General features: G+C 36.2%; 1 non-coding gene across 1 annotated transcript; it reads left to right on the plus strand.

The window, feature by feature from the left end:
* The first annotated feature begins 11,773 nt into the window (after positions 1–11,773).
* Positions 11,774–11,901, plus strand: LOC138152222 (U6atac minor spliceosomal RNA). Its single transcript, XR_011166055.1, has one exon. It is a non-coding gene; the product is annotated as a U6atac minor spliceosomal RNA (small nuclear RNA).
* Positions 11,902–12,313: the final 412 nt, after the last annotated feature.

The raw sequence follows: 12,313 nt of genomic DNA on the forward strand, positions 1-12,313 counted from the left end.
TAAAAGGAGGTCAGTGGATGTTTTCTGGATTTGAAGCATAAGCAGGATATGGAATCTTGGAATGAATTTATTCTATTGAAATCCATGTGCTTTTTGGTTTTTCACTAATAGTTAGAGTTACTTGCATGGTGTCAAAGTAAACAATAGTTGAAGAGAAGTTAGCCTTCTTGAATCCCCTTAAAGAAAAATGAAAAGAGATTTTACCATCAACCTAAACCTTATCTCCTAAGCTACTATACATGGAGACATAGATTTTTTTTTAAAGAAGCCCTGATTTCTTACCTTTCAAAAATTATGTTGATTTGTCCTTAACCACAAATAAAAAACATAGGAACTATCAAATGTAAAATATATCCAATTTTTGGTTATTAATCTGGCATGTGAATTGAGGCCCCTTATCTCCTCCTTCTTCCTTGGCTGTCTTGACCACACGGATTCCCAGAATAGAGGGAAAGATGGCAAAGCTCCTGCCAGTCATTGCTGCTACTCCCTAGCATCTCTGGTTGAAAAGTTACTAGTGTTGGGGAGTGAACTTTGAAACCACTGGCTGCAATGAGAATTGTGGAATTTTTGAGAATTTCAATTGCCCCTTCTACTCCTATTCTCTAGAACAGATGATCAGGCTTATTTTTCATGAGCTGATAGTTCCCTTTATGTCTTGCCATGTATAATAATAATTCTTGGCATACATACAGAAACTTTCTTCCAAAGAGCTAAAAAATCCTGTCCTAACTCTGTTTCTCTACCAAGTAACATAATCCTGCAGTGAGTCTACTAGGATTTAGAACAGGATTGTAAGTGCTTCCTACATATCTTAAAAGGCCATGAATTTTGTACAAATTTGTACAAGATGAAGTATACAGTTGGCTTCTAATTGTTAATATACTAGATCTCTTTTCAGAAAAAGAATCATGTTATTCTGGAAGAAAGCAATTCTAGTTATCCCTCTCTGGTTCTAGAATGCTAATTGGTATGGACTTTTTACTACACAGAAATGAATACCAAAATGAGAGTATTTTCAGTTTTGGGTTTTTTTGTTTTGTTTTGTTTTCCTTTTTGCTTGGGGGAAGTGTTTTTTCTCTCCATTCTGTCCATCTTTATTTTTTAAAAAATAATGAAATCATGCAGAATAGGCAAAGGGAAATAGATGAAGCTGGTTCAAAATAAAGCAGATTATGGACAAATAAGCTTCACAAAAATATATTTCTTTTGCCTGGCTGTTAACTTAGGCGTTATTTCTATAACACTTAAATGGGTGAGGGAGGAGGAAACAATGTAAATGTGGTAGATTTTATATGGTTCATGGGCTGATGAGATTATTTCAATTTTTCCCCTGCATGTCTCTAAAGAAATATTTTTTGTATAATTAGAAACTATTTTTTGCCAGCCTTTAAACAATAAATAATTTTCAGTAGGGACTCACCAAGTAATCAGTTCTACAGAATCCATTTTATCCCATTCAACTTGATAAAATTTCCATTTTAGTTATACTTATATAAAATTATGTTGAAATAATTATTTTAATGAAAATAATGATTATGTCTACATACTAATACCATTTGCTGTTTCTTTAAGGATGGAGTTTAGTATATTTGAAACATTTTGTAATGTATTTTGCTTCACTAAGTCTTGCTCTGGTCTCTCATCTTATTCTCTCAGAGACTAAGCTAGTAGATAATAAGACCTTGGATGTTCCTTCCAATGTGGCATATATGAGCCTAGGTATTGTTTTTATCTGTTGTCTGAGAACAAATTCAGAGAACCTCATCGCCAGTTTGACCATGGAGGAAGTTTTTGACAAAGCAAATAGTAAAGTCTTTCTCTTAAGATGAAGAACAGTTGCTATCTGTGTTAATAGAAGGAGTAAATGGTAAAAATAAACTTGATTAGAAGAGATACAAAGGGAAACTACATTATATTTAAAGACACCATGATTACTGTAATTATTGAATAGCATTGCATATAAATATTGAAAGGAACAATTGACCAATGTACAGGATGAAGCAGAGAGTAAAATGGTCATAGTTGGGGAACTTGGTATTCCTCTTTCAGAATGAATCCAACAAAAAGATAAATAAGAAAGAAGTTAAAGACCTCAATAGAATTTAAGAAAATTTAGGTAGTAGAGAGTTCTGGTAAAAATGGAAATAGAATAGGCTATACATATTCTGAACTGTTAGGAGCACCTTTACAAAAATTGACCACATATTAGATAATACACATTCCAAACAAATTTAGAAAACCAGAAACTTTAAACACATCCTTTGCTAACCATAATGAAATAAAAAAAATTTATATTGAATAAAGGACAAAGAAAGAAGTATGTAAGGGGGAAACTAATGATATCCCAAAGAATTGGTGAATTAAAAAGCAAATTATTTAAAAACAGAACATTTCATGAAAGAAAATTATAAATGAAATAATATGCCAAAACCTCTGAAATGCAATCAAAGCAGTTCCTCAGGGAAAATTCTGATTCTAGACCCAGTGCTCTATCCATTGCATGACCATCAGCCTTCATGAATATAAAGAAGAAATAAGACAGATTTTTAAAAAATGATAATAATAAAAAGCCTCTGAAGGAAAGAATTGAAAGGAAAATATGTAGTTTAAAAGAGAAAGTGGAAAAGCTTATCCAAGAAACAGACTCCCTGAAACTAAAAGAGGTCAATCAGAAATCAATGACTCCATGAGACAAGAAATATTTGCACAAAATCAACAATGATATTCCATTGCAGATGATGTCTTTACAATCACACAATTTGACTGAGAGGTGGAGAGAATAGACTACATTGCATTAACAGGTTTTCTTATTTTAGAAAAAAAAAGCTTTAATAGAAAGATCCTCTAATTATAATTATGAATCATAAAGAAGATAATTTCTCATCTTTTAAATGGCAATAACAATAATACCTATAGTAGCTAGCTCTCTGAATTGTTGTGAGGATCAACTGAGGTAACATGTAAAGCACTTTGTAAACACTGGATTATGTAAATATCTCTTCTTTCCATTCTTCTATATTACATATGTTTTCTTTGATATATATTCTTTATATAGTATTCTTCATTCTATATTATCCTTATTCTTACCATCATTGCTAATAGTAGCAGGCTATTCAGTCATTTAGGTGATTATAATGGTATTGATATAAGTGGAGAGGAACAGGTTAAATGTGAGAGACATTGTGGTCTATATGACCTGGCACCTGATTTGAATATGGAGACTGGGGGAAAGGGAAGAGTTGAAGACAACATCAATGTTTTGAGACTAGTTGATTTAGAACAGAAAAAGGCAAGTATTCTTTGGAAGATGATCATATTTTAAAGGAGGTGATAACCTCAGTTTTGGACTTGTTAAGTATGAGGTATTAGAAGGGACATCCAAGTAGAAATGTCCATTGGGCAATTGGATATATGAGAATGAAGGTCGGGGAAGAGTAGGAGCCAGATCTATAGATTTGGGCCTCACCTGCCATGAGAGGCTTGAGATGCATTCTTTAAGGGAGAGAAGAAGGCTGACGACAAAGCCTTTAAGACATGTCCATCTGCAGAGTTTGTTGGTACCAGGCTCATTATCTGTTAAGACTGAGTATCCAAAATGGCTTCTACACTTGTACAAACAGTATGACCTTTCCAGGCTCCAAATTTCAGTCAATTGTCTTGACTCTCTTTCTCTGGTATCTTCTAAAATTGGATAGCTGTGTATCAATTATTTATTCCCTTAAAATGGGACTCTTTGATTTTTCCTGGATGATCCAGGGAACCAGTGATCAATACTGAAAAAGATTGCTGGCATCAGTCAGGATTTCCAGTCCCCAAAAGCAAAACTAGAAGCAAAAATTGAAATTTACAGAAACAGATTTAAACTAGATGTCAGGAAAATCTTCTCAATAATTGTTTGGTCATTTCCAATTCTAAGCAGAAATACTAGAGTGATTTGCCATTTTCTTAGATGGGAAATGGAGGCAAATAGGGTTAAATAATTTACCTAGGGTCACATAGCTAGTAAGTGTCTGAGGCCAGATTTGAATTCAGGAAGATGAGTCTTCTTGACTTCAGGCTCCAAACTCTATCCACTCGGCCACCGAGAGCTTCCCCTCTTTAATAATTAGAGTTATTCAAGAGAGAAATTGATTGCTTCCATAGGGACCCCTGAAAGCGATTTTGTCCAAAACTGTGACCTTTTTTAGATACTATTTAGGTATGTTTTAGAGAAGATTACTGGGAGGGCAGGGCAGTTTGTTCTAGATCACCTTGTAGTTCCCTTCTGATTCTGATTGTCTTTGTGAACTTGAATAAGCTTTTTTCTCTACCAAACAAGGGGATTGTGGTAGAGTAGACTTTCTCTCACGTTAGTTAGCAATTAACTATTAGAATTAATTATAATCATTAAGCAAAAACAAATATCCAGTATAAATGTGAGATCATTCACTCTGTCAAATATAAGTAGTAGTTTAGAGAGGGAAGAAAAGATATAAACCCACATGGCTTCAGGCTATACATGAATCCATTTCTGTGACCTCAACTCCACTGAAATCGAGATTTTATTTTTTTAATTAAATGCATTATTAAAAACAATATTGAACATTAAGAAAAGCCAACTCAACATTTTTGGGCAATTAGTTATATTTAAATTAATATCAATTCATAATGAATCATAATATTTTAGTCACTTCTTCTAAATATCTCCCCCAAATTTTATGATGTGGTCAATTCATGTTAACATTTACTCAACTGACCAGTGGTTTGTTTTTCAGAATTAAACAAATACATGGTATTTTTCACAATAATTTCTTATCACTGTAGTTCACAAATTTAGAGAAGACTCCATTGTCTCTCTTGCTTCTCTTTTCTTTACTATTTTTTGTAAGAGAACAAACCTATAGGTTCAGTGACAGAGATATGGATGATCCAAAGCCTAAAATCATAGTCTTTGAATGTAGATGAACATTGCCACCTGATAGGTCAGCTCATGAGGGCCTGATCTGGATGTTCTGTTATTCTTGATGCTATTTAATAGTTTACTTACTTGCATTTTTGTCCTGAGGCTTTTCAAGCAAAGGGCAGTTTAAAAACCTAATAAATAAAATAAATACTCCACGGACAATCTAGCCTTTGTTCTATGAGCTTTGTAAAATATAGAATAAGTACACCTTTGTTCTAAATGTTTTACCAACCTAGTGTGATTTCTGATAAGTAGATTTTATATCTTAGCAGGTCTTTCATGCATATATAATGATGATGAGTAAGCAGAACATTCTAGGTTTGATTTTTTTTCTTTTAATGTGGCACCTTCGCCAATAATAATGGCCTACTTTTGGCTAAGTCAACCAATTGCAGTCAGCTTGCTTCTCTCCCTTCTGAGGGAGGCTACCAGGAGGCTTTTGCTAAATAATGCATGTATTTATGTATCTCTGGTATTCTTGCTTCCAAAGTTGACAAATTGTACTATGACACTGTAGCTCATTAACCTTCACATCCATATGAATGAGGTAGATACAGCAGAGTTGGCACCATTTTGAGGCAGGTACATGGCACAGTGGGTAGAGTGAAGGACCTGAAATCAGGAAGAGCTCAATTCTAACCTGGCCACAAGCACTGGTTGTGTGACCCTTCTTCTCACCTTTAAAATGGGGATAATAATGATTGTCTACTTCTAAAAGTTGTTGTAAGAATAACATGAGATATGATTTGTAAAGTACCTTGTTAACCTTAAAGTGCTATATAAATACTAGCTATCATAATAATAGCTTTTATTTTTGAATAAAATCGCGATATCAATGAAGTCTAATTGAATTTTCTGTTCAAGGCTAAAGACAAACATGAAAGAGGATTAAAACTCAGGGAGTAGTTTTTCTGCTAGAGTGATACAAGATGCATACAAGGTCTATATACAAAGAAATTTCAAAAGAAATAATGACAATAACTGTGGTGGGGTTGGAATCAGGAGTTTTTTTTTGTGAAGTGGCACTTAAGCTGTGCTTAAGAGGTGGATTTTTGGAAGGAGTGCTTTCCAGCCAGACACAAAAGCCAGTGGGAGATGGAATGTTGTGTGTGGGGGAACAACAACATGGAAAGAGAAACAGAGAGACAGAGAAAGTGACAGTCAGAGAGAGAAAGAGAGAGAGACCGAGAGAGAGAATTTAAGACTAGAAATGTAGGTAGTAATTAAAATGTGGATTTGGGCTTTAAATCCCAAATTTTAATTCAGCACTTACCAGAAAATATACATTACATGCTGGATTTAGATTTGTAAGGGACTTTAAAGCTCTGAGTTCAGAAGGTCACATGGGTAAAAAGTAGCAAAGTTGGAATTCAAATCAAAGTCATCTGATTCTAGACTGTTCACACTTTGCATCACACTATACTCTTCCCCAACACATCTGGCAAGGTATAGCTGCAGTTCTCATTTGTCCCATTTTCTAGGTAGTATGGTGAATGAGCACTGTACTATAGAGTCAACAAACCTGAATTTCAGTCTTGCCTGAGAGATTTACTATCTGTGTAACCATAGGTGAACAACCCAACTTCTCTGTCCCAAAATAGGTAACTTTGTGTCACCTATTTCACAAGGTTGGTCTCAAGAAAATGCCTTCCCAACCTGAGGCTCTCACCATCATTTTATTCTTGCAAAGGGGTTTGGATTAAAAAAGACCTTGAACAACTTGCGTTTTTATCATGCTTTTTTGATTTAATGTTCTAAGGATTCTTGATTTAGGGAATAAAGGAAAAAACCCTGCTTATTGCAACTGAATAAGCCTATTAGCATATAAGCTCATCCCTTTTCTGTCAGCACACTGAGAGCATATGCAGTATGCTCTCTTTAGTATCAGACAGCTTCCAACACTTACTAGCTGTGTGTCCATATGCAAGTCACTTTTTTTTCTGGGCAATTTAATCAATTTTAAGTAAGACCAGCTGTGGTTGTTTGTCCTTCATTCTCAAAGAGGATTGTGACATCGTGGAGGTGATGCCATGACATGCAAATGAATGGGATTTAAGTGAAGGATTGCTGTGCAAAGTCACCAGCCTCACTTTCTCCAATCAAGCCATCTGGGTCAAGTGACCAGATATAGATCAGGACAAATGGAGCTGGTCCCATTTGGCCATCTCTCTTATGCCAAAGACCCCTAATGGTGGTAGGTTCACATTTATACACCCTTCAAAGAGGACATGTTCTTAAGGGATGCCTAATCACCTCTGAGTTGTTAATCAAATGGGAGGTGGGCTATCTTGACATACATGACTTAGGTAACTCAAATCTTGGTCAAAGAGACATCAATTTCCATATCACATGTCTTGATAATAGGGAGAATCAGAATTTTCCCAGGACCTGTCTGAACAAACATAATGAACAGGAATATACCCATTAGTGTAAGTAAGTCACTTAACCCTATCTGCCTCCATTTCCTCATCTGTAAAATGAGCTGGAAAAGGAAATGGCAAACCACTATGGTATCTTTGCCAAGAAAACCCCATACTAGGTCACAAAGAGTCAGACATGATGGGAAAAAAAAGAAAGAACAATTAGGACAAGAATGACACGTAACTCGTCTTGTCCCCACATGATTTTGATTTCTTCTAAACCCTGTATTTGGAAAGTATTTTGTTTCACATTAGCTTAGAAATCCTGGTTATTTTAGTTTGCTAACATCTAAGAAAAATGGTTTCTCTTATGTTGTGATATGGTATTCAAACTTTTTCTCTGCATACAGACAAACTATTTCTATAATCTTCCACTGTCTTCTTAGTTTCTTTCTTCTTTCATAGTCTTCAATAGTTTTAGCAAGTCATTTCTACCATGGTTGTATTTTATTTTTATCTTTAAGATTATCGTTGGATAGTTCTGCTTGTTTCCTTACCATGGCAGCAGCCTGTTGAGTATAGACCCTTAAAAATTTCTGTACTTTCTGTCAGATATTATAGAGAAATGCTTTCATTAATGATGGCTGTAGTAAATATCAGCTTTTCTGGGTTACTATGTTCTATTAGTTGGATTTGTGCTATCAAGTTCAAAAAAAGTATTTTTTAAAATTACATTTTAAGTATGCTTATTTCCTTAAAAAAAAAACAGAAACAATTGGAGACTTTGACATTCTTTTGCCTTCCTTTTTATCATTAGGTAACACTCTTGGAGTTTGTGTTAAGTTTAGATTTTCAATGTCCTCAGATCCTTAAGCTTTTTTTTCCACTTACTATTTAAATGACTCCTCAAATTCTACCCATTTCATCTAACTTGAAGTTAGGAATGAAGTTATTTCTTACAATTGCCCTGTGTTGATCTGCAATCCATTATTGAGAAATTTGGAGATGAGGATATCATTGACAAAAATTAGAATGAAATCTTTTCCTATAACTATTCAAATCTGTTTCTAATTTTATTATGATGTAATTCTTATGTTTACTACAAGCATTCATATTTTTATTCTATTTCATATACTCCTTGCATTATGGGTCCATACCTTCTGCACCAAAGCATTTTCAGTGGTTAGGCTATTCAGGTTTTTTGTTTGTTCTGATGCATCTTGCTTTCCTGTGGTACCAAGACTACTAAATCATCCAAATTGTGTGATCATGAAAAAGCCATGTGAAAATCACAATGACTGCCTAGAGGAAGTAAAGCCCTTTACTGTCTCCTCATCAAATGGTGTGATGTTTGTGGTTTAAGAACATGAGAACATGGATGAATGCCAATTGCTTCACTCTCCTTTATGCCAAACTGATCATCATGACTAATCATCAAATAGGATCAGATATGCCATGCTTTCTATCTTTTGGATTCATAGGAGCAGTTTCATCACACTGGCTGGGGTACTAACCCAACTGGTGATTCTATTGGAGTCCAATTGGTCAACATTTCCAGGCTCTTTTTAGACCTTCTCAGCTACCATAATGGTCTTAGGACAAAGAAGGTATTTGCTGTATATCACCCTGGTTGGCATTCATTTGTAGGGAAATCGTCCTCCAAAGGTGATATGGATGATGGATATCATGATAATAATGGTGATAATAATAATCATTTCTATCTGTCCATAGTAAAACCCTACTTTGTATGTTATTTCGGACAGTTAGAATTTGTGGCTTTTAATAGTAGCCTTTCTATAATGGGTGTTTTGTCCTGCAACAACAACCTCCTATTTATTATTATTGTAATAATAATACCTAAAGAAGGGTTTTGCTATAGGGCAGATAGCAAGGCCCTGGAGTACATGGTCAAGTCAGATGGCAATGCCTGGGTATCTGGAAGGCAGAGCAGTAGAATAGATCTCAAAGCAGGGGGTCGGGATTTATTGTAGAGCCTAGTGTTACTCCTTTTTATTGGAAGGATTGTAGTTGATCCACATGCTCAGCTAACTGGTGTGAGCAGCCATGTCTGTCCCCTGGGGGAAGGGAGCAGTGAAGGGGTACAGCACACACAATTAGGAAGGCAGGCTTAAAGGTTGAATTAGAACAGTCTCTGGATTCCTTCCCAAGGGTATGGGGATGAGGGAGTAGGCACAGTGTCAGTAGAGGCCTAAAGGAAGGGCAAACTGGCAGAAAGACTGGGGGGAATGATTCACATGTCCTGCTCCCCTGGGGACCCCAACACCCATCAAAGTCAGGGAAACAGGGTGGCCTGTGGTGGAGGGTAGATGTGGCTCCCTAGAATGTTTCTGACAGTCCCTCTTCTCTCCTTGCTTTGTCATTTTCATTTTCATTCTGGCATTTATGGGTTGTCTTGTCATCTCAACAGATTAGAGGTTCCTCCAGAGTAGAGAATATAACTTACTAGAATCATCTCCTTAGTACACTGATCAATAATTTATTCACTATGTGAACAATCATAAAAAGGTAATTTAAAAAAAAACCTGGTGAGATTCAAAGGGTTAAAGAAAAATACCTTATTTATATAAAACAAGTGTCTGGAAACTACTGAATTCTTTGGACTCAACATGTCCCCTCCACTAGTACCACCATCCATAATGTTTGTCTACACACAGACCTGGAAAGGATGCTGAAGATAAGGTGAGGAGAAACCCACAGGATGCCATCATCAAGGAGGCTGCCCTCAACACATCCGAACACATCGATCTGACACCAACATCTGGTGAATAATTGTGTAGGGCAGAACCTATTCACACATTAAGAAACTCACACCCACACCCATCTGAGCTCAGTTAATGCCTGCCAAGAATGCTCACTTGCCATCATAGATAAATGGCTTTAAATCCTAAATCTGTGTCTGTATCAGCTGCTAATGAATTCCTCAGTTTGAGTTTCCCAATGGCTGCTATATTACTTGCAGAACAGCTCACAAGAAGGGTGGGAGGTCAGGCCATTGAGTTTTCATCACATTTATGATGGAGAGTTTAACAAGGATTTTATTTTAAATGAGCTTTGGTGATGCACAGCATTATGATTTGTATATGTTATGGCTAGCTTCCATCAGAATCAGCAAATTAGGAGATTGTTTCCATGTTAACATGTCTATTCTCAAACTATAAGAGTGTTTGTTTAATTGATGACTTCTGTTCTCATTAGAGACTGTTAGCATGTTCATCAAAGTGGTATTCAAGAATTTAGTGAGTCTGGCAAAGTGACAGATTTTGCTTCTGCTTGCTCTTTTGTTCTCAGATAATTTTTTAGAGCACGGTTTTGATGAGTTAATAGCTTACAGTGAGAATAGCAGCCGTTGATTAACAAAAAAATAAATTATTATTTTAATAGCAAAAAGGCCAGCAATCTATTGGCCTGTTGATTGCAACTAGACAATAGATAGTTAATGGAAATTCGTTACATTGTATGCTATTTGCTGAAACTCAAAGAGGGCAAATAATGTGTTGTCAGATGACAAATGTATGACAAGAATTTTAAACCAAATGTTAAACTTCTTCTAAAGACCTTGTTTCAATTTAATATAGAGACTATAGGACAGGTACTAGGTCTAAATCTTCGCTGTGAAATTGGTTAGTGTGACCTTGAGTAAGTCACATAACTTTTCTGAGTTTGGATTTCTTGATCTATAAAATATGGAAGTTGGAGCACATAATCTTGAAAGTTCCTCCCAGTTCTAACACTCTATGATTCTGTTTACTCCCATAATCCCCTTTATCTGTATCTGATTCCTGAAGAGAATGATCCATTTGGTAAAATTATGTAAAGGCAAGGTTCTCCCTGAAAAGAAAATGCTTTTACATCTTTCTCCTGAATCAAATGAATAAAAGTAATTTGTGTTGCCTGAAACATGCTGACCATTATGACTATAAGAATGCACTACATCTGACTTGTGTTATTCGTGAGGGTACATTACCTGAAATCTTAATTAACTGAAATATTGAAATGTCCCCAGACCATTACTCTCTGGTTTGAGAATGCATTATGTGACTGGTACACAAATGTAGGAACCAGAGCTATAGTATGAGGCCAGTGGAGTTTTGCCAGAGAATGCTTATCATGGGAAGGATAAGAAGCATGTTTCCTCTCTATGGAAACCACTGTTCTTTCCCTTGGCTTGGTAGTCCTACACCAATATTGTCATAGCTACCCCTAAGCTAGCACTCCAAGGCATCCAACTATGGTTCCATGGTATCCCTGGCCCCTTATCACTCCAGACACAGTTATTCTAATTATTCCTTGTTAGGAACTATAGATGGACTTTCCTCATTGTGTTTGACTTAGGCTAAGTTTACATCATTTTCTAAGCATATACTACCTAATGATAGGAGGAAATGGGACAAAAATGTTCCTGGTAGTTGGAGGAAGTCAGAATGTTGGGTTGAAAGGAGACACTCCAGTGTTACATGAAAGGAGAGAAGGTTAGAACTCCCCTTGATAAGGATGGAAGAGGTCCTAGTGGCCTTTACAACACATAAATGGTTAAGGCATTGCCACCTACTCTGTGCCATCTAACCATGTTTTTTGGGGTGGCTAGGTGGTACAGTGAGTAAAGCACTGGTCCCGGAGTCAGGAGGACCTGGGTTCGGATCCGGCCTCAGACACTTAACACACACACATACACACAAAACCTAGCCGTGTAACCTTGGGCAAGTTACTTAACCCCAATTGCCCTCTAAAAGGCAAAAAAAAAGGAGACTCCACATCTAAGAAATTTAGGGTCAGAAAAACGTTTATAGATCATGTAGCCCTACCACTCATTTTAAAGATAAGAAAACTAAGGCCCAGGGTCACAAGGCTAGGTCACACAGGACCTAAGTCTTCTGATTTCCAGGGCAAGATTCTTGCCACCATTCCATTCTTTCACCCCTGCCAGATGTTGATCATAAGGTAATCTGTGATGAGAGAAATCATGGTGTAATAGGACACTGAACTTGGT

This window comes from Petaurus breviceps, unplaced genomic scaffold (genome assembly GCF_028583685.1).
Source record: "Petaurus breviceps papuanus isolate PSGF00001 unplaced genomic scaffold, PetGlider_PUasm1.0 90919, whole genome shotgun sequence".
Taxonomy (NCBI): Eukaryota; Metazoa; Chordata; class Mammalia; order Diprotodontia; family Petauridae; genus Petaurus; species Petaurus breviceps.